The following is a 22,390-nucleotide window of genomic DNA, read 5'->3' as shown; positions in this document are numbered from 1 at the left end:
TTAGCGATCCAGGTGCCACACCACCTGATAGCAAGATGTTCTGAAGCGTAGCAGAATACGCCACTTTGGCATATTAATCATTTTGAGCTGAAGATAATAGAGGAGAAGCAGACATAGAAAAGCTCTCTGCCCTCCCCTATTTGCCTAAAAGCAGGACATGAATTTGTAAAGATGGCCCCCTTCCTTGTCTACCAGGAAGGCCAGAAGTTCACCACCAGAGACAACTCTAGACCCTTAGGAGCCCAGAGGCTGCACCAGAGGCATCTACATAACAAATGGTCCGAACTAGCCCTTATCTTCCATTAGTCTCCCCATATATTTGCCTTCCCACAATTTGCTACCCTAGAAACTCAAAGTCCTTTTCCTTTGTCTTATCACTTCTCTAAAAATGTGATGTTCTCTTGTTGAGATACTGTATAAGCCCAAGTTCTAACCACCCCGTTTTGTTTCTCATCACCGAGTGCTGCCATGTGTATCTGCACTGCGCATGTTAACAAACTTCTGTTTCTTTTTCTCTTGTTAATGTGTCTTTTGTCAGCCTAATTCACAGGGCCCCAGCCAATGGACCCAAGATGGGCACAGAAAACCCCTAGAGTTCAAAGAGGCTTCCTCATCAGCAAGAGGGCCTGAAATTAATAGCCTTCAGCCCAGAGCAACCCGTCAAGCCCTCATCCCCACTTTGCATGTCCAGAAACTTCCATCGGGGTCTCTGCTCCATTGCCTGGCTTACCCATGGCCCCACCTGGGCCCTGAAACCCAAGTCCCTCCATGGTTCCTCTCAGCCCTCACTGCCTGTGGTCCTGCTTCAACAGCGACAGGCTTGGAAACAAACAAGGAACAGCACTGCGTGCAACTGGGCTCCAAGCATTTGCTCTGTCCCCAGGCCCCCGAGGGCCTGTCATTCCCCCTCCCAACCCCCCTGACCCCCGCTCCAGGTGAGGGAATCACAGAGACAAAGAAGACCACCCACTATTTGTCCAATCACCCCATCACCCTCATCATCACCACCAAGATTCTGGCCCCCTGCGCACCCTGGCCTAGAGCAGTGACCTTTTTCTCCCTTGGCAAATCTCACAGCCACTCATTCCCTAATCCTCGTTCTTCCCGCCTGGAGTGATGGCTGCAGTTAAGAGTCAAATTGTTTTCTGGAAATTCTTCCCCCAAGATTTGTTGAGTTTAACTCTCTGTAGTTTACATGCCAAAAAAGTTTTTATGTTCCAAATAGAAAATATATATATATCTTTTAAGATTGGCACCTGAGCTAACAACTGTTGCCAATCTTCTTTTTCTTCTTCTTCTTTTGCTCCCCAAAGCGCCCCAGTACGGAGTTGTATATGCTAGTTGTGAGTGCCTCTGGTTGTGCTATGTGCCGACTCAGCATGGCCTGATGAGCGGTGCCATGTCCGCGCCCACGGTCCGAACCGGAGAAACCCAGGGCCACTGAAGCTGAGCACGCGAACTTAACCACTCGGCCACGGGGCCGGACCCAGAAAATATATTTTATAACGTCAAATACGCTGTTGCCAACTTTAAATACACATGCAAAACCATAGGAGATTCTGCCAGTCCTATAGAGGCACCTCCACAGGGTGAGAACCACTGCGATTTATGTTCCCTTCACCAAATCAGGCCACACGCACACAGCAACACTAGTCTGTGTCAGGCCCAAGTTAGCCACAGAACTTTAAAAATTACAATTAAGATCTCTAGCCACTCTCCCTGGGGAAGATCACCCATAGCCAGATTATTGCTTTCCCCCATATAGTCCAATTTACCCCTTCAATTCCCCTCATCCTTTGTGGCCTAGGCCCAGTTACCCACAGTATAAGCCCTTCTACTCATTAAGGTAACATATTCTGCATTTTGTTTAAAGAAAATATGTTTTTAGGTTTCTGGTACAAACACAATACTCCATTTTGACAAATGTGCTGCCTTCCTCTAACAGACCTCCAACACACACCTACACGTACATACACATCATGGGTGAAAACCCAAAGCTGTCATTGGGAAGAAAAAGCAATGAGAAAACCCATTCAATGCCAAAGTACTGTCATTGTTTGAGTAGGTCTTGGTGCCTCGATTAAAGCATTTCTTTTAAAATTTTGTTGTCTTATGCAATTTCTCTTCAAATTCAGAAACAGGAAAAGAAAACAATATAACATAATAAACAGCCATGAACTCACCACCCAGTCGATCTAATCTTAACATTGACCATATGGATTTTTGCTTTCAAAACAAAGAAAGCACCACAGATAGAGTTGAAACCCCCTGTCTAGGCCTTTCCCTTCGTGTCCCTCTCTCTTCCTCCAGAGATTTACCAGTATTTCCATCTTCCGACATATTAATGCTTATGTCCAATATGTTTTGTGCATTTTTTAAACTTTATACACGTGGTATCGTATTTAAGCATCCTTGCTTTTTAGCCCAACATTATATTTTAGAGATTTAGCCATAACATATACATAGTTCTAATTAATTTAACTGCTATAAAGTATTCCCTCATGCACTTGTTGTTAAGGATCCATTCTCCTCTTTACAGTGATTTAGTTTTTTGCTATTGGAAACAATGATCACGGCATCCCTTTATAATGATTGATGGTGACTCTCTGGGATGAAGTGTAATATTCTGATAAGGCCAGCCTCCCTCCTGTATGTATTAGAGGCAGGGCATCTAGGCCTTTCTGACTTGCTTCCATCTAAGACCAGCATCTATGGGCCAAAGGCTGCCCCAACTGACAGGCTGAGCACAGGAGGGGCAAAATCCCCAGGCCCTGGGATTGGATATAAACTTGCCCTGCAGCAGGGCCATTTGCGAAGTGCCTGTAGGCGGCCCCGCCTGTTTCTGGCGCTGTGTAAACAGCAGTCAGCATTATTATTATCATCTGCCCTGCTTGGCTTACATCCCAGTCTTCTCTTTCTCAGTCTCCCCTTCAGGCTCACCCCACAGTGAAACTTTTACTCATTAACAGTCCCAAATGGCACAGCATTCATTTTTGTGCAATTTCATCTCAACAAACCTACGTAGGCACACCTTGTTCACCAGACAAAAAGCTTTGCCTGACATATAAATAGAGGATAATTCATAACCTTGCTGATTTTCCTTGCTCTCTGTCTCTGGTGTTTATCCAACGCGTATGTGCCAAATGCATATGTCTCTACAACGCCCCGCCCTTGCCCGCAGAATCAAGTCCAAATTTCCTAATATAGTATTGAGGGTCTTGCAACCAACCGCAGCTACTCATGTCATCTTTAGCCTCATCCCACATCCTGTCTCCCAATCTGTGCCTCTGTCCACCCCACAGGACCCTATGTATCCAAGGAGTGTCCAATTTGCCTATAAATGCCAATCCAAACGTCACATCCTCTCCAAGGCTTTGGGCAGGCCCCACCCAGACATAATATGTCACTCCCACATCTATTTCCCATTGCTTTTTCTCTGTAACTCTGTAGTGCAATGGCACTTAGAACATCTCATTTTAATTCTTTATGCACAAACTCATCTCTTCCTTCAGACTCTGAGCACCTTGGCACAGAGGCCTTGCTTTACGCGTCATTTTATCCCCGTGCCTCGCCCTGCACATACTAGACTGAATAAATGTTTCATAAACATGTCAAATGTGATTTTTCTTTCCAAGACTAATTTCTAGGAAGAAAGAGAAAATTTTAGTATCTTGGCCTGTGTGTGAACTATTGATTTATTTTTGAAAGAAGACACTTTTAGCTGCAGATCTTTAATAAATTATTATGAACACAAAGTCTAAAGCATTTAAATGATTTTCCTTGTATGGATATTTTCCCTGCCTGCAGATTATTTTTTAAGAGAGAGATGTACTTGTTCCAGTTGTAACAGAATAGAATCGCAGAACCCCAGCCCTCCCCACGGGCCCTCTGATTCTGATGCTGACAGAAAATGCACCTAGACAACATCAACATCCATCACACAACCAGGGCAACTATGGCAGGTAACCTCCAGCACGTGTCCAGGCCCTGTGCTGTGTTTTCTCTCTCCTTTTGTAGTTAACCTGCCCACCACCCTATAAGGTAGCGATGGTGCATTTTGTGTGTCCACCTGCCCGGGCCACGGGGTGCCCAGATTAAACACTATTCCTGGGTGTGTCTGTGAGGGTGTTTCCAGATGCGATTAGATTGGAATCCAGGGACTCAGTAAAACAGGTTGACCTCCCCAATGTGGGAGGGCATCATCCAGTCCAACACATGGAGGGCCTGGATAGAAGAAAAAGCAGAGCAAGGGAGGAATCATTCCTCTTCTGCCGCCTGCTTGGGCTGGGACATCAGTCCTCTCCTGCCCTTAGTCTGGGATCGACACCACCGGCTCTCCTAGTTCTCAGACCTTCAGACTCAGACTGGAATCACGCCACCAGCTTCTCTAGGTCTCCAGCTCGCAGACAGCATATCTTGGGACTTCTTAGCCTGCATAATTATGTATATAGCATTATATTGTACATAATTCTATGTATACTGTGCCTCCCTCCCTCGACCCCACAGGGCCTTACATATCCAAGGGATGTCCTATATATATGTAAGTGGACACTACTATGATCCACACGTTTTTGAGCTAAAGGAACTAAGGCTTAGAGGGGTCAGGTGACTTACTCGAAGTCACACAGCTGGTAAATGACCCAGCTGCTTAAGTCTAGGGTCTGAACCTTGAACCACTAATCAGGTTACACCACACTGCAACAAGAGAAACCACGCCTCATGTGTAGAGCATTTGCAAAGCAATTTCACAATCTGTTGCTGATTTCACTCCTCACAACAATGCTAGGAGGTTGCATGAGCCCAGTTAGATGTCCGTCCCCCCATTTCATAGATTATGCAGAGGTGGGTCAAAGAATTTACATGGCATGCCCAAGGATCCGTGGCTAGGAAGTGCTGTATCAGTCTGGACAGGCTGGGTTATGCTGAGCTAACAAATAATCCCCAAATATCAGTGACTTAAAGCACCAAGTGCTTGTTTCTCACTCATGTTTCATGTCCACCGTGGGTCTGCTCTAGCCCTGCTCCATGCAATCTTCATTCTGAGAACCAGGCCAGTGGAGCAGGAGCGCCCTGATCTTGGACACTGTCAGGTGTTATGGTGGAGGGGAAAGAGAACACAGCAAATTATATGCCGCTATTAGAGCTCTAACCACCAGGACACAGGTCATTTTCATGCATATTTCTCTAGCCAAAGCTAGTCACATGGCCATGCTTGAATTCAACCAGGAAAGATAAATAATCCTCCCCTAGAAAAGGGCATCACAAGGGTCCCTACAAGAAATAAGAGCATCAGGACCTAAACTCAAATATGCTGCCTCCCTTCAAGTCAATGAGTTTTTCCAGAATAGGGAATTTCCTTCATTCATGCCTGCATCCCCAGAAGGTTTGCTGAATAAATGAATCCTTGTCTGGTGAGTTCTCCAGCCCTCCAAGGTGCTTCATCAAAGTTGAATTTTACACAACGTTCCACAGAAAGAGCTGGTTAAGCCAAACATATATACACCTACGACTCTGCAGATCCGCTTCTGGGTATTTACTCAAGAAAAAGGAAGGCTTATGTCCACCAAAGGACATGGACAAGAAGGTTCACAGTAGCTTCATTCATAGTCATCCCAAACAGGAAGCAACTCAACCGCCCGAAGGCATTATCCCAACTTTAAAAAACGGAAATGAAGCCCATGAGGCCCAGGGACGTGAGAGGGCTGGCCCAGGGTCCCACCTTTACAAGGCAGAGCAGAAGGGGGAAGCGAGCATCCTCACTCCACGCATTGCTCTCTTTGTCACCCCTCAAGTCATGGAACCAAAGCTCCCTGATTCTCAGTTCTACTATTTCTTTAACTGAAACATCGTCTTCTCTCTCTAGTTCCCCTAGTAAAACGGCCCCTGACTGATCCCAGCTGACTTTGCCTAAATTCAATTCTGTGCTGCACTGGCCAACCACTTCAGCCTCCCAGGGCCCTGGCCAGGATCCTATGAGAAAGAAAGCTCTCTGATTCCTCTACTCCCTGATGATTATCTAGCTAACACAAACATAGGTTTGCAATTCCCACATTTACACTATAAGAAGAGGGAAAACCTTTGTGGGTCTTAATGGTTATAATTTTGGTTTCATATACCTAAGAATGCTGGAATATGGAGGAAAACAAAACCTTTTCCCGGCCTGCTGTCTCTGAGACAATAAGTACCTTCCCATCATTTCAATCTATTCCAGCAATCTCTTTTGTGGTCATTTGATAAGCACTTCACTTGAGAATTAGTCCTCATGTTAATATAAATGGACAGATATGAAAGCTGAGTGCTTTCTAGAACTAGCGTGTGAGGCAACTTTGAGAAGATGAAAGCTACTTTCATTTTGTGTTGGCAAAACGTCCTTGCGCTTTTCTCACATATTTGGATGTCTTCAAAGGCCTTAACATTTTAAAAATGCATAAAGTGGGTCTACTTTTAGTTCTGCCTCTTGCTTAGACCTGGCAAGTGGAGCCGCCATCTGCCCTGCTCCGAGGAAGAGAAGGAAGCACAGAAGGTCTGGGTCTTCCTAAGGGGGTTCCCCGGTTCTGATGTTGTTTTTGTTTTTGTCTTTTTAAACATTGAATTTGGAAAATGTCAGCACCCAGCAAAGTTACCCTGCTTCCTTGGAAATGAGAGGCTAACCATACACATCAAGCCAACAGGTGCATTTTTCAACAAATGCTTGTTGAGGGACCATTATGTGGCAGGGCACCAGGCAGGTGTGGCAAACAACCCCTTTCAGGTCTTTTCCATCTTGCCGCCTTCTCAGGCTCACCTCTCCTGACTCCGTCACTCACTCACTTCCAAGAGCTGAACAGGACACCATATTGAGCAAACACAGATGCCTGAGAAACAGATGCCTCATTGAGTTTAGGTGACCACTAAGTATTAATAGGCAGAAAACAAATTAGTGGCCAGACTTGTTTCTTTATTTTTTTTTTTTACTTCAGAGAGGAAAAGTTGGGGAAAAAATAATGTGTGGTATAAGAGTAGCCACGAGACTGAAAATGACAGGTTTGAATGGCCGAGGCCAACTCAATGCATTCGGGACAGCATCCATCCTGCCCGGCCTCAGGAGTCTGCACAGCAGGTGCCTGGAAAATAGCACAGCTTGGTTTCAAGCTGGGAATCACACGCCAGTCCCTGTGGCTCGTCTCATAAAGAGAAGCTGCTGAAAGTCATTAATCTGTCCACAGCTAGAAAAACTTTCTATGACTTTTAAAAATGGAAAAATCGCAGTGAATTCCCTGACCTTGTGAAATAGAAGAAAATGTGTCCTGTTCTCCCTTTTTCTTCCTATCCTTTCATAAATGGAAGAATTTTGTCAAAAATCTTAAAGCCACTGTAGTGACAACTCAGTGACTATTCTCTTCTCTAGAAACACATCGAGAATATCACATTTTCTCAATACTACTTCATTCATTTCTATCACATTCCTTGCAAAATACACACTGATATCATCTCATTTGACAGATGAGGAACTTGAAGTTCAAAGAGGCCAAAGGTCACTTCCAAGACTGACCTCAGACCTCACAATAGAAGAACTAGACTCAAGAAGTCATATTTCCAAAGACTTAAAGAAAGGAACTGAATTCAAAGCAGCCTAGACTTTATGTCAGCCCAACTTCCAATTAAACGCAAGAGTGAAATAAAGATTTTTTAGTCTTTCAAGGCCTCAGGAGGTTTATTACTCAAAAACCCACTTTGAAAATAAATTCTAGAAGGACACTGCCAGATACAGGAAGGAAAAGTGAGTAAATATGTTTAAAAAAAGTTTATTTTCTAAACAAGTGATGACTCAAAAATAAAATATATGTATTAAAACCTAGGGGCTGGCCCCGTGGCCGAGTGGTTAAGTTCGCGCGCTCTGCTGCAGGCAGCCCAGTGTTTCGTTGGTTCGGATCCTGGGCGCAGACATGGCACTGCTCATCAAACCACACTGAGGTGGCGTCCCACATGCCACAACTAGAAGGACCCACAATGAAGAATATACAACTGTGTACTGGGGGGCTTTGGGGAGAAAAAGGAAAAAAATAAAATCTTTATAAAAAAACCCTAAAACTAAAGATCAACACTTACGTGGTATTGGACAGGGGAAGGTCAGACCAGAGTGAGGTGAGAGCATGATAATGTATTTGCTCTGTTTGGTGGAAGAGTTGGAAAGACAAGTATAGTTTTAACGATCTAGTGATAACCACCAGAAAACTGAAACTTTAACTTGAAAACCTGTAAAATAGAATTCAACATATACACCAGAAAGTAGGAAGAGAGAAAAAAAAAGATGTACAAAAGGTATGCAAAATTAAAAACAGCAAACAAGATAGAGCAATGGATCCTAATATAATAATGATTACAATTAAAGTAAAAAGTTAAACGATAGAGCAATGGATCCTAATATAATAATGATTACAATTAAAGTAAAAAGTTAAACTTTATATAAAAGAAATATTTTGCACCAGACACTTGTTAAAAATGGCAAGAGAGATTTTATTTGAGCTACTGCAGCAGGGGAGACAGGCTTCAGGTAGAGCTGAGCTCATCTCCAAATGCAGCAAGGACAGTTGGAGCTTTATAGCAAAACAGTAGAGCAAGGGAGTCAGTGGATGGAAAATTTCTAAGAAGAATCTGGCTAGATATCAAGGGTATGGGGATTTTTGCTGAACTGGCTTAACAGGATTCTTGCTAAAGGCAGGCCAAAGGCTTAGATATCAAGCGTGAGGATGAGGAACTTGATAAGACACCAAGGGTAGGGAGATTCTTGCTGAACTCACTTAGCAGAATTCTTTGCAAAAACTGGACTCAGCAGACCAATGGCAGGGCAGCAGGCCTGACAAAAACTAGGTCAAGGAGTGAGTCTTTGTCAGGTGAAAATAAAGGAATGGAAAAATATGAACCAAAGAATTTCAGAGTAACATCCTTAATATCAGACTAAATAGAATTTAAGGTAAAAATTATCATAAGAAAAAAGACATATGATATATACTGATAGAAGAAACACCAGATCAAGAAATTATAGAATAGTGGGAGTGACGTCAGCAGAAGAATGGGAGTGACATCAGCATCACGGCAGAGTGAGGTCTCACAGAAATCTTTCCCCTCCAATATACAACAAAAGAATCCATAATCTAACAGAGGACATCCAAACACAACACAAAAAATGTCAGAGAGACCCATGCAGTCATATGAAGGAGGGCAGAGAGACTGGAGCCCCCCTCAGGGGAAGTGGCATGGGGTAAGAGAAATCTTCACTCCCTCCCTTTAAAGAAGGCAATCTGGGACCGTGGGAGGCCTCTGAGAGGGAAGGAACAGAGGAGGGCACGGTCGTTCATGGGAATATCAAGGACTGCCAAGGGCCCTTGCAGCCTAGAACAAAGCCCTCTACTGGGGCAAAAGCTTTTGCTGGGGGTGACCTTATCAAGCCAACACCCCAGGAGAGCAGAGGGACAAAACCACAAGAGCACAGAGGAGAAAGTGCCCCCCACCACCACCCACTCAGCACAGCTCCAGCCCCCGGGATTTTGGCTGAAGGCCGAGGGCTCAGAATACACAGATCTTGAACCCCATCCAGCGGCGATAGATGGTAACTGTGACCAAATAACACCAGGATGCAAAAGAGCAGAACTCCTTCTAACAATATCAAACACTACATTAGATCTCCAGACCAGAGCGAAAATGACAAGTACCCAGAAATCAGTCCCGAGGATGCAGAAATATATAATCTAAATGACAAAGAATTCAAAACAGCTATCATCAAAAAACTCAATGAGGTAAAAGAGAACGTAGATAAACAATTCAACAAATTCAGGAGCTATTTCACAAAAGAGATTGAAACTATAAAGAACAATCAATCAGAAATATTAGAGATGAAAGACACAATGGAAGAAATAAAACAAAATACGGATTCCTTAAACACTCAAGTGGACACCTTAGAGGAGCGTATCAGCATAATCAAAGACACACATGCTGAAATACTCCAGATAGAAGAGGAGAGAGAACTAAGACTAAAAAGAAATGAAGAAAGTCTCCAAGAAACATCCAACTCAATTAGGAAATGCAACATAAGAATTACAAGTATTCCAGAAGGAGAAGAGAAGGAAAATGGAGTAGAAACCTTGTTCAAAGAAATAATAGCAGAGAACCTCCCAAATCTAGGGAAGGAAATCCACGTGGAAGAAACTGCCACTTCTCCTAAATATGTCAATGTAAAAAGACCTACTGTAAGGCATATAGTAGTGAAACTGGCAAAATTGAATGACAAAGAAAGAATACTAAAGATAGCAAGGCAGAAGAAAATAACCTACAAAGGAACCCCCATCAGGCTTTCAGCAGATTTCTCAGCAGAAACCTTTCAGGCTAGGAGAGACTGCAATGACATATTCAAATCATTGAAGGACAAAAACTTTCAGCCAAGAATACCCTATCCAGTGAAAATATCCTTCATATATGATGGAGAAATAAAAACTCTCTCAGACAAACATAAGCTAAGGGAGTTCATAGCAATGAGACCCTCCCCCTACAATAGGTAGACTGAATCACAGCAGGATAGCTAATACTCAAGTATAGCATTAAAGACAAAGGGAAGGAAAACACCAAAAACAAAGATAATCTTGTCATTTTAACCACACACGCATAACACAAGATGGAATAAGATGTGAGAAAAACAACTTAGGAGGGCTAGAAGAAAGGGACTGAATTGGTTTAGTTTAAGGAAATTAGAGGTCATCAGAAAAGGGCCTATCTTATCCATGAGATCTTGAATACAAATCTCAGGGTAACCACTAAACAAAAAAAGCAAAACAGAGACACAAATAATAAATAAGGAGAAAATAAAGAAATACAACATAAAAAAACTACATAACTCAATTGGTACAATTGAATATACAATCAAAATATGCAGGATAAGAAACAATATACATTATTGTTTTTTTGAACAATATACAATATTGTTCAAATATACAATCAAAATATACAGGATAAGAAACAAAGGAAATGCAGGAGAACCGGAAAACGAGTGATGAAATGGCAGCATTAGGCCCTCCTACATTTATAATCACCCTAAACATAAATGGATTGAATTCTCCAATAAAAAGACACGGAGTGGTGAGAGGGATTAAAAAACAAGACCCAACAATATGCTGCCTTCAAGAACCACATCTCAGCTCCAATGACAAACACAGGCTCAGAGTGAAGGGATGGAAGACGATACTCCAAGCTAATGGCAAACAAAAGAAAGCAGGTGTTGCAATATTTAGACAAAGTAGACTTCAAGATAAGACAGGTAAAGAGAGACAAAGAGGGGCAGTACATAATGATCAAAGGGACATTCCATCAAGAAGAAGTAACACTTATAAATATGCATGCACCCAACACAGGAGCACCAAAGTACATAAAGGAACTATTAACAAATCTAAAAGAAGACATTAATAATAACACAATAATAGTAGGGGACCTCAACACTCCACTAACATCAATGGACAGATCATCCAGACAGAAAATCAACAAGGAAACAGTGGAATTAAATGAAAATCTAGACCAGATGGACCTAATAGACATGTAGAACACTGCATCCAAAAACGGCAGAATACACATTCTTCTCAAGTGCACAGAGAACATTCTCAAGGATAGACCATATGTTGGGAGACAAGGCAAGCCTCAATAAATTTAACAAGATTAAAATAATAACAAGCATCTTTTCTGATCACAATGCCATAAAGCTAGAAATTAATTACAAGAAAAAAAACTGAGAAAAGGACAAAGATGTGGAAAGTAAACAATATGCTATTGAACAACAAATGGATCATTGAAGAAATTAAAGGAGAAATCAAAAAATATCTGGAGACAAATGAAAATGAAAACATACCATACTAACTCACATGGGATGCAGCAAAATCTGTATTAAGAGGGAAATTCATCGCAATACAGGCTCACCTTAACAAACAAGAAAAAAACCCAAATAAGCAGTCTCAAACTACACCTAACTGAATTAGAAAAAGAAGAACAAACAAAGCCCAAAGTCAGAAGAAGGAGAGAAATAATAAAAATAAGAGCAGAAATAAATGCTATTAAAACAAAAAAGGCAGTAGATGGGATCAATGAAACAAAGAGCTGGTTCTTTGAGAAGATAAATAAAATTGACAAACCCCTAGGCAGACTTACAAAGAAAAAAGGAAAGAAAGCCCAGATAAATAAAATTAGAAAATGAAAGAGGAGAAATAACAACAGATACCACAGAAATACAACAGAGTATAAGAGAATACTACGAAAAACTATATGCCAACAAATTGGACAATCTAGAGAAAATGGATAAATTCCTAGACTCTTACAACCTCCCAAAGCTGAATCAAGAAGAAATAGAGAATCTGAATAGACCAATCACAAGTAAAGAGATTGAAACAGTAATCAAAAGCATCCCAAAGAATGAAAGCTCAGGACCGGATGGCTTCCCTGGGGAATTCTACCAAACTTTCAGACAGGATTTAATGCGTATCCTTCTCAAGCTATTCCAAAAAATGAGGGAAGATGGAACGCTTCCTAACACATTCTACAAGGCCAACATCACTCTGATACCAAAGCCTGACAAGGGCAATACAAAAAAGGAAAACTACAGCCCAATATCACTGATGAATATAGATACAAAAATCCTCAACAAAATATTGGCAACCCAAATACAGCAATACATCAAAAAGATCATACATTATGATCAAGTGGGATTTATTCCAGTGACACAGGGATGATTCAACATCCACAGATCAATCAATGTGATACACCACATTAACAATACAAGGAATAAAAAATCACATGATCATCTCAATAGATGCAGAGAAAGCATTTGACAAGATCCAACAGCCATGTATGATAAAAACTCTTAACAAAATGGAGATAGAAGGAAATTGCCTCAACATAATAAATGCCATATATGACAAACCCACAGCCAACATCATACTGAATGGGGAAAAACTGAATGCCATCCCTCTGAGAACAGGAACAAGATGAGGATGCCCACTCTCACCACTTTTATTCAACATAGTACTGGAGGTTTTGGCCAGAGCAATTAGGCAAGAGAAAGGAATAAAAGGTATCCAAATAGGGAGTGACGAAGTGAAACTCTGTTTGCAGACAACAAGATCTTTTATAGAGAAAACCCTAAAGAATCCATTGGAAAACAATTAGAAATAATTAACAACTACAGTAAAGTTGCAGGGTACAAAATCAACTTACAAAAATCAGTTGCATTTCTGTACTCTAATAACGAACTTACAGAAAGAGAACTCAAGAATACAATTCCATTTACAATCACAAAAAAAGAATAAAGTACCTAGGAATAAATTTAACTAAGGAGATGAAGGACTTATACAATGAAAACTATAAGACATTATTGAAAGAAATAGATAATGACATAAAGAGATGGAAAGAGATTCCACGCACATGGATTGGAAGAATAAATATAGTTAAAATGTCCGTACTACCCAAAGCAATCTACAGATTTCAATGCAATCCCAATCAGAATCCCAGTGACATTCTTCACAGAAATAGAGCAAAGAATCCTAAAATTCATAAGGGGCAACCAAAGACCCCACGTTGCTAAAGCAATACTGAGAAAAAAGAACAAAGCTGGAAGCATCACAATCCCTGACTTCAAAATGTACTACAAAGCCATAGTGATCTAAACAGCATGGTACTGGTACAACAACAAGCACACAGATCAATGGAACAGAACTGAAAGTCCAGAAAGAAAACTGCATATCTACAGACAGCTAATCTTCGACAAAGGTGCCAAGAACATACAATAGAGAAAAGACAGTCTCTTCAATAAATGGTGTTGGGAAAACTGGACAGCTACAAGCAAAAGAATGAAAGTAGACCATTATCACATGCCATACACAAAAATAAACTCAAAATGGATCAAAGACTTGAAGATAAGTCCTGAAATTATAAAACTCCTGGAAGATAATATAGGCAGTAGACTCTTTGACATTGAACTTAAAAGGATCTTTTCACATACCATGTCTTCTCAGACAAGGGAAACAAAAGAAAAAATAAACAAGTGGGAGTTCATCAGACTAAAGAGTTTCTGCAAGGCAAAAGACACTAGGATCAAAACCAAAAGACAACCCACCAATTGGGAGAAAATTTTTGCAAATCATGTATCTGACAAGGGGTGAATCTCCACAATATATAAGGAACTCACACAACTGAACAACAAAAAGACCAACAGCCCAATCAAAAAATGGGCAGAGGATATGAACAGACCTTTTTCCAAAGAAGATACACAGACGGCCAATGAACTCATGAAAAGATGTTCAACATCACTAATCATCAGGGAAATGCAAATCAAAACTACACTAAGATACCACCTTATGCCTGTTAAAATGGCTATAATCACTAAGACTAAAAATAACAAATGTTGGAGAGGGTGTGGAGAGAAGGGAACCCTCATACACTGCTGGTGGGAATGCAAACTGGAGCAGCCACTATGGAAAACAGCATGGAGATTCCTCAAAAAGCTAAAAATAGAACTACCAGATGACCCAGCCATCCCACTACTGGGTATCTACCCAAACAACTTGAAATCAACAATGCAAAGTAACACATGTACCCCTAGGTTCATCGCAGCACTATTCACAATAGCCAAGACATGGGAACTATCCAAGTGCCCATCGACTGATGATTGGATAAAGAAGATGTGGAATAAAGAAGAAGATGGAACACTACTCCGCCAGAAAAAAAGACAAATTCACCCTATTTGCAACAACATGGAAAGACCTGGAGGGAATTATACTTAGCAAAATAAGCCAGACTGAGAAAGACCAACATCAGGTAATTTCATTCATATGTGGAACATAAACAAGCACATGGACAAAGAAAACAGTTCAGTGGTTTTCCCAGGGGAAGAGGGGTGGGGGTGGGCACAGGGGGTGAAGGAAAGCACCTATAGCCAGGAAATTATGTACAACTGAAATTTCACAATTATGTAAGCTATTATGAACTCAAATAAAAATTTTTTTGAAAGAACTTATAACAATCATGAACATAATGCTCTAAATAATACAGTTTGATATTGATATATTTTGATAATATATGAAGCATCATTGATAAAATTACAGAGAGTAGATAAATCAACCGTTGTTGCTGGAGATTTTAATGCTTCCTTCTCAGAAAAAGATAAAGCAGACAAAAAGAAAAGTCATATCGCAGAAGAACTAAAAAATTTGTGTGTATAGGTGTGTTAATACGTATGACACACTTGCAAAAAGTTACAATGTACCAAGTCACAACAGAAAGTTCACAAAGCAATAAATAATATAAAGAAAGACCATAAAGCAATAAAATTAGAAATCAACATGATATGTTGATATGAAAAATAAGAAATATTCTATCTCTAGGAGAAAGATGAAATAAAAATAGAAAGTTGAAGACACTTGGAACTGAATGAAAAAGACAGTACTCCAGGTAAGTATTTGTTACACAGATTAATTCTGATTACCAAAAATCTACAGCAAACATCACACTTAACGAGAAAATTTTACATGCATTCACTTTAAGATCAAGAACAAGAAAAGAATGCACACTTTTGCCACAACCATACAATATGGTATCGGAGGTTCTCACCAACACAATTAGGCAAGAAAAAGAAAGAAGGAAAAAATGGAAAACATCAGAAGTGAAAAGGCGTAACAATCATTATTCATGTATGAGATTGCAACATTATATATAGAGGGGAAATTTTCTTAGAATTAGATTGTGTTGGTAAATTAATTTGGGGAAAATTGACTTCTTTACAAAGTCAGAAGTATTGAAATACATATAAACAAACACGTATATATTTTGACATGGGTAGATCTTTAAAAATAGAATTGAATGAAAAAGGAAGAAACAAAAAATTATGGTACAATGTCACCTTCGTGTATAAAATATATAAAAATAACACAATAAATATATTTTAAGGATATACATAAGTGGATTTATTAAACATGTTGGAGTGGATGCCTATGAGAGGAGGTAAATGGGGATGGAGGTGAGAAAAAAATGACAATAATTAAATTAACATAAAAATAGGTGAAAAAATGATATCTGGAGAAAAAAACTAAGGTAAGAAAGAGAATGCAGATAAATGAGGGCTTGATATTAGAAGCCATTAGACTGGGCCGGCCTGGTGGCACAACAGTTAAGTGCACACATTCCGCTTTTCGGCGGCCCAGGGTTAGCCGGTTCGGATCCCGGGTGCGGACATGGCATCGCTTGGCACACCATGCTATGGTGGGTATCCCACATATAAAGTAGAGGAAGATGGGCATGGATGTTAGCTCAGGGCCAGGCTTCCTCAGCAAAAAGAAAAAAAAGAAAAAAAAATGAAGAGGACTGGCAGTAGGTAGCTCAGGGTTAATCTTCCTCAAAAAAAAAAAAAGAAGCCATTAGATCATGAGAATAATAAGAAAGACAACCTGCAATATTTGATGGGTCATAAAAGCAAGAGCTTTCAAACTGATTTTGTTTTTCAAAAAGTCTCTAAATAACTTGCACTATTCAAACCACACATTCATAGTCAAAGTAAAAGTCATCCTTCTGGCTTCCAAATTCTCTGGACTCAAGAGGTTAAAGCACGAACTCAACTATTAGACGTCTTCCTGGGATCTATCTTGGCCTCTGTAGAAGGCAGGTTGTAGAGTTCTAATTCCGTCACTTAGTTCCTCTGAAATTCTTCCTTATAAAATAAAGTGAGCATAGAAAAACCTATTGATAAAATAAAATAATTAAATAAAAGCCAATAGATAGTCTTAATATAATACTATGTTAAGCTTTCAGCCCCAAATTTCTTAGTAATTCATATTTGGATATTTCAGGAGTACAATATAGCTTCATTATTATTGCTATTTTGTTTATTACGGCATATTATGGTTTTAAATTACATCCAAATGTAGTGACTCACAGCTGGTTTAACTTTCAATTATGCGGTCCAGTTCGTCTTCAAAAGCTCTAAGCACCAAAACATCAGGCTTAAAAGAAATATATTCAGTGTTTTGTGAAAATGGAAAACCACAAATCCCAAGTGCTGCTTCATGGTAAATGAATATAGAAAACTATTAAATTAGTTATAATTTACACTCAATAAAAATTATACAAATCCACTTATCTTTGCAGGAAGGAGAAATTTTTATTTGTTGCCACAATAAAAAAAATCAAATTATTTCAAGATTATCACTATTTTTCTAGATATCAAAGCAGTATTTCATAGGTTATCCTACAAGCCACAAGAAGCTTTACTTTAAATACTGTGAAGTATTTTTAAATATTGGATTATATGTTAAAATGAGGTGTCTTCCAGAAAACAAACCCAGGGCCACTTATTTCATAAGCGGTAGCAGCTTTCAGCACATTGGACAGTGACACTTACCCGCTGTTTTCTGACGCTGGCGAGCAAGCTGGTCGGAATGCCCTCCTATTCTGGTGTCAAGTAAAACATTATTGATTAAATGTGAGACTCTGGAATTCATCTTTTACTGAGAAACATTTAAAAGCATTATAGAATTCATTTTATCCATGCAATAAATCTACTGAGAAATGAGAAAGAAGAATCCACTTGCAAAGATGGAGAAATATTTCCTCAAGCAGTCACACTAGATAAATTAGTCACCTCCAACAAGACGCCACAAAATGCAATGCCAGGAGTATTTTTTTCTAATGCAGTGTTCACGCATCCAACGATGGATGCCTATGAAATGTTAATGCCTGTCAGTTTTTCTTAAAAGAATGCCTTGTGCATGACTCAGGACTTGTCCTGTGCTCATTATAAGAATGGAGCATGTTCAAACAATCATCTCTTTCTGGTGCAAAACAAATGTGTACTTTTAAATGAGAAACAAGTCCCAAAAATAAATCTCTTGTATTTGGTTGATATACCATGCTTCCACGTTAATTGCCTAAGAAAGACTTGAGTCTTCTCATATTTTTTAAAGTTCATTAAGCATCTAGGATCTCTTCATATTTCTATAATGCTAACAATAACCCTAACCCTAACCCTAACCCTAACCCCCAACCCTGACCCTGACCATGACCCTGACTCCATTCAATAATTCTGCTGTAATTATCTCCTCTTAAAAATTGGAAACCTCATGGGGCTGGCCCAGTGGTGTAGTGGTCAAGTTCATGCACTCCACTTCAGTGGTCCAGGGTTCTCAGGTTCAGATCCTGGGCACAGACCTACACAGCACTCATCAGGTCATGCCATGGCGGCGTCCCACATACAAAATAGAGGAATATTGGCATAGATGTTAGCTCAGGGTCAATCTCCCTCACAAAAAAATATACATATATTGGAAAACAGTCTCAGAGAGTGAAGCAATTTGCTAAATGACACACAGCACATAAATTGTGGAGCTGGGCTTTGAAACTAGCTTTGATCAAGTCCATGTACAATGTTTGTTTATTTATCCTGATGCTGCTCCACTCTGATATATTTTACAAATAATTTTTGCTCAGTGATTTTTCTCACTTATAGTCAAACATAAAGAAATAAATTTAAACTGTATCATTAGTTCTAGTTAAATAAAAGAAAACACGCTTTTGACAGTAAGCTGCCAAATAGGTCTCCAGAGGACTTAGAGTTACTAGCTTTGGGTGTAAAAGAAATCAGCCTCAGCCTTCTTTCATTCCATGTCTCACTAATAGATATCCAAATTGGCCAGGGTATATCTTATTAGGAGAAAGTAAGTAGGCAATTCCATGCCAACACTCACACTCTTGTTCAAAGAAGAAAAATGCCGCAGTATAATAATCCCTTATAAAGACTCCTCCTGTTTATGATGATGAAGATACAAGAGAAAAGGAGCAGGGATCCAGAGACAGCCTCAGACAGGCAGAAGCTCACCTTAGGAGGGGTCTGGTTACACCCCATTGGGGTGTAAGGACACACTGATGTTAAAGCACTGGTCAACCTCATTAGAGGGGTGTGGAGGTGATGAATGTGGGATTTGGAGTCAGGCCACAGGGACAGGAGGTTGGGCAAGCTGCTTTACCCCCCTGAGTTTTAAGTTCCTTCATCTGGAAAAAGGAGATAATGAAATCTACCTCGCAGAGTATTGTCAGAGTTCAATGAGTTACTGAGCGTAGGCTAAGGGATGAACAAATGCTAGCCATTATCATCATCTGAATTACCGTCATATCACTTTTCCAGTTCAGCAATTTGACCTTTGGAAATTGTCAGTACTATTTTCCCCAGGAACCCGCAAACGACACTGACCTATGGGTGTGAAGGGCAGAAACACCTTCATTCCATTCCTCTTATTCCCATAGGATTTGCTGGGGAAAACTACAGTATCTTCTAATATAGCTCTGAGCTTTGGACCAACAAAACCAGGACACTTCTCATCAGTGTGCCAGAGACAGCTGCCTACCTTACAGGATAAGCAACGTCCACTGACTGTTTAAATGGAAGGAAAGAAAACATCATCCATATCACGTCAAAATAACTACATGCAAAAACCCAAATAGATGCAAACAGACCAAAGGTGGAAAAAACACCAGAAATATGCTACACATCTTTGCGAATTAGAAATCAAAATAAATCTGATTTTGAAGAGGTTAATTTTTTCTTAAATATCTTTTAGCTGATATTCGACTAGATGAACAGAACATCTGTTTCAGAGGAAAGTTTCAGCGACAGGATGGAATAATTTCCAATATCATATCTCTTTAAATATGAAAGTAACTTTTATAAATTTTTATCTTATTTGAAGTAGATTCCTAACAATTTTATTACACTAACATTAATAGGCCAAGTATATATGTACATTCTCTTCTGTACATTTATGCAAAACAGTCTTAGAACTTTTAACACATGATGGTGTTAGAGTTTTTAAGCAAACATTTGAGGAGATGAAGGTAATTGCTTCTGACTGCTTGAATTCTGAATAAAGTGCTGAAGGTCAGATAGATAAGTTGGATGCCAATGATAAAATGAAACATATGGCTTCGAACTAACAGATAAGTCATGAGTAGGCACTTTTCAAGCTCACAAACGAAGAAGCAGCTGACAAGCAATGGAAAAAAACAAGCTAAAGAAGAAAGAAATTGGGGAATAGAAAGTCCTGGGGTGATGAATCAGAAGGCAGTATAGGCTCCAAGAGCAGGACCTTGGAGAGTTTAAGAGAAAGGGACATTTTAGAGAGCATTACCAAAGCCAAAATTTTCCCCAAGAAATAACTGTCACCTATTCATCAACTCACACCATCTGACATGCCCTCAAGGAATTAACAGGTAGCATTTACTGAAAAGTTACTATGTGCCAATCATCGTGCTAAGCACTTTACAAGCATTCACTAATCCTCTGAGGTGGGAACCACTATCATCTCCATTTTTTAGATGAGAAAACTAAAGCTCTCAGAAATTACATGACTTGCCTAAGGACGTGTAGCAAATCAACAGTGGTACCCAGGTATGAGCCAGGAAATGTGACTCGGAGCCCACGCTCTTAATACAAAACTGTACTTCTGTATATATGATGGAGTAAACTGCTGGAAAGTTAAAAAATTTTTCATACAGGCAACCTAATGAAATGAAAAAGAAAGAATTCCGTATGCAGCCCCTCTTCCTTCAATAGTAAAATCTCATTATATGATGATCCATTCAAATTCTCCCCAAGCCGTACCTAGGTTAGAACTGACATCACAGGAGAGTCCATGGACCTTGGGGATAAGAATTCCACGGCATCAGGGACTTTCTTATGCTAGGTAGTGCTTTCTTCCTTTCCTTTTAATACATACAAATGAACACTACTTCTTACCATTCTAAAGCATTCTCTAAAAGTTTTATTCCAGCTTATTATCTTTAAATAATGACTCACCCCATTAACCAATTCGCTAAACAACGGATAAATGGAATAATCAGTTTAAGATAAACATACGGATAAATGGAATAATCAGTTTGACGACGATGCTGAGGCTGTCACTTCTCTAAGTAAAGGGATTGTTACATGTTACTTCTTCCCTGTGGGAGTCATGGCTGAACCTGTACTGGCGATTTGTAAAGTAATGTAACAAACTTCATAGCATCTGGTCTCTTAGAACCAGGAAGATTTTAGTTCAAGCTGTATTGTATGTCTCTGCAATCTATATCTGGAGATAGATGAATAGATGATAGATAGATAGATAGATGGATAGATAGATAGATAGACAGACAGACACATGTATGTATATTTACATTATAGGCATTTTCTTAAAGAGCTTAAGTCTAAAAGACAAGGAGAGAAAATAAACTCTTGGAATATTGCACTTTATTCTTTCATTTTCAAATATTTAGACATTTCAAATGTAAGATTGTCTAGACCACGTTATCACTGGACTTCTGATAAAAAACTGCATTCAAATTAAAAACATACTGACGCTTCAAAATTAATTCAAGGAGGAGAAACAGGCTTGTAAGAAACAGAAGAGGGATGTTTTTGCTATGATTAATTTAAAGCAAGTTTCAGTTCAAGCAGGAAATACTTTCCTTTTCAGAACCACTCAAGGCCTGATGTGTGACCACCCATCTAACCGTCACTGTGGTGGAGCGCCTGCTTGCTCCGGGCTTGCACTAAATTTAGTGCCTTGCCTTGTGGCTGGCACTTAGCAAGTCCTCAATTAATATTTGTTGAATGCATGCATACATGAATAATTGAATAAAAAGTATCTGAAAAACCTCAAAATCTGAAAGTTTCTATTTCAAGAGTCTGAAACAAGATTATGAACCTGAATATAGTTCCTAAGATGATGATAGTACTGATGATAATCTTCAGGCCACGTGCATGAACTTGATTCCCCTGGAGGCCACTCCACTTTGGTTACTCTGAGCCGCCACACTAAGCCGTAAGCCCAGGCAGCCACCGACCACAAGGGCATTTAAGATGGGTCAGCATTGAGTCACAGCTGGATGAAACAATTTCAAGTGTCTGTTCTCATGGTGAAGGTCAGGCACACCTCTTTGGATCCTTCATTTCAAGAACTTCATCTAAATTTTCTTGTCCCTACCACCTTCAAAATTGCCCTTTGCCAAAAGAAAAAGATCTACAATTCTGCTAGACATCAGTTAACCACAAATGAACCTCAAAGGCACGTAAACTGTCAAGTTTGGAAACTGTCAGAGAATTGTCATCCATCTGCATACCCAGTGGCTCTAAGATTTGTGCCACCACTTCACGTTTACTTGTTCAACAACCTCTATTGAGCACCCACTGTGTGCCAGCTACCATGACAAGTCTGGAGAGACTTGCTACAGATCCCGCCCTCATGGAGTACACGTTCTAGGGAAGAGATAGACACTACACAGACATACAATCCTATAAAAGCAAAGGAGAAAGCATCATTTGGAGTAACTAATATGAGGACTTAACCTAGTCTGGGATCAA

At 39.8% G+C, this 22,390-nt stretch overlaps 1 protein-coding gene across 16 annotated transcripts in view; it reads right to left on the bottom strand.

The window, feature by feature from the left end:
* The window catches only part of SV2B (synaptic vesicle glycoprotein 2B), a 194,417-nt gene that overhangs the window by 98,276 nt on the left and 73,751 nt on the right, over positions 1-22,390 (bottom strand). The window contains exon 2 of one of the 16 annotated variants that reach the window (XM_070618531.1): positions 17,402-17,451. The exons of the other annotated variants lie outside the window; for them this stretch is intronic. The gene's annotated coding sequence lies outside the window, so the exon portion shown is untranslated. The remainder of the gene's footprint in view (positions 1-17,401; positions 17,452-22,390) is intronic. 16 annotated transcript variants of the gene reach the window in all.

This window comes from Equus przewalskii, chromosome 1 (assembly GCF_037783145.1).
Source record: "Equus przewalskii isolate Varuska chromosome 1, EquPr2, whole genome shotgun sequence".
NCBI lineage: Eukaryota > Metazoa > Chordata > Mammalia > Perissodactyla > Equidae > Equus > Equus przewalskii.
The sequence above is the reverse complement of the archived record's forward strand: the minus strand, read 5'-3'. Positions and strand labels throughout refer to the sequence as shown.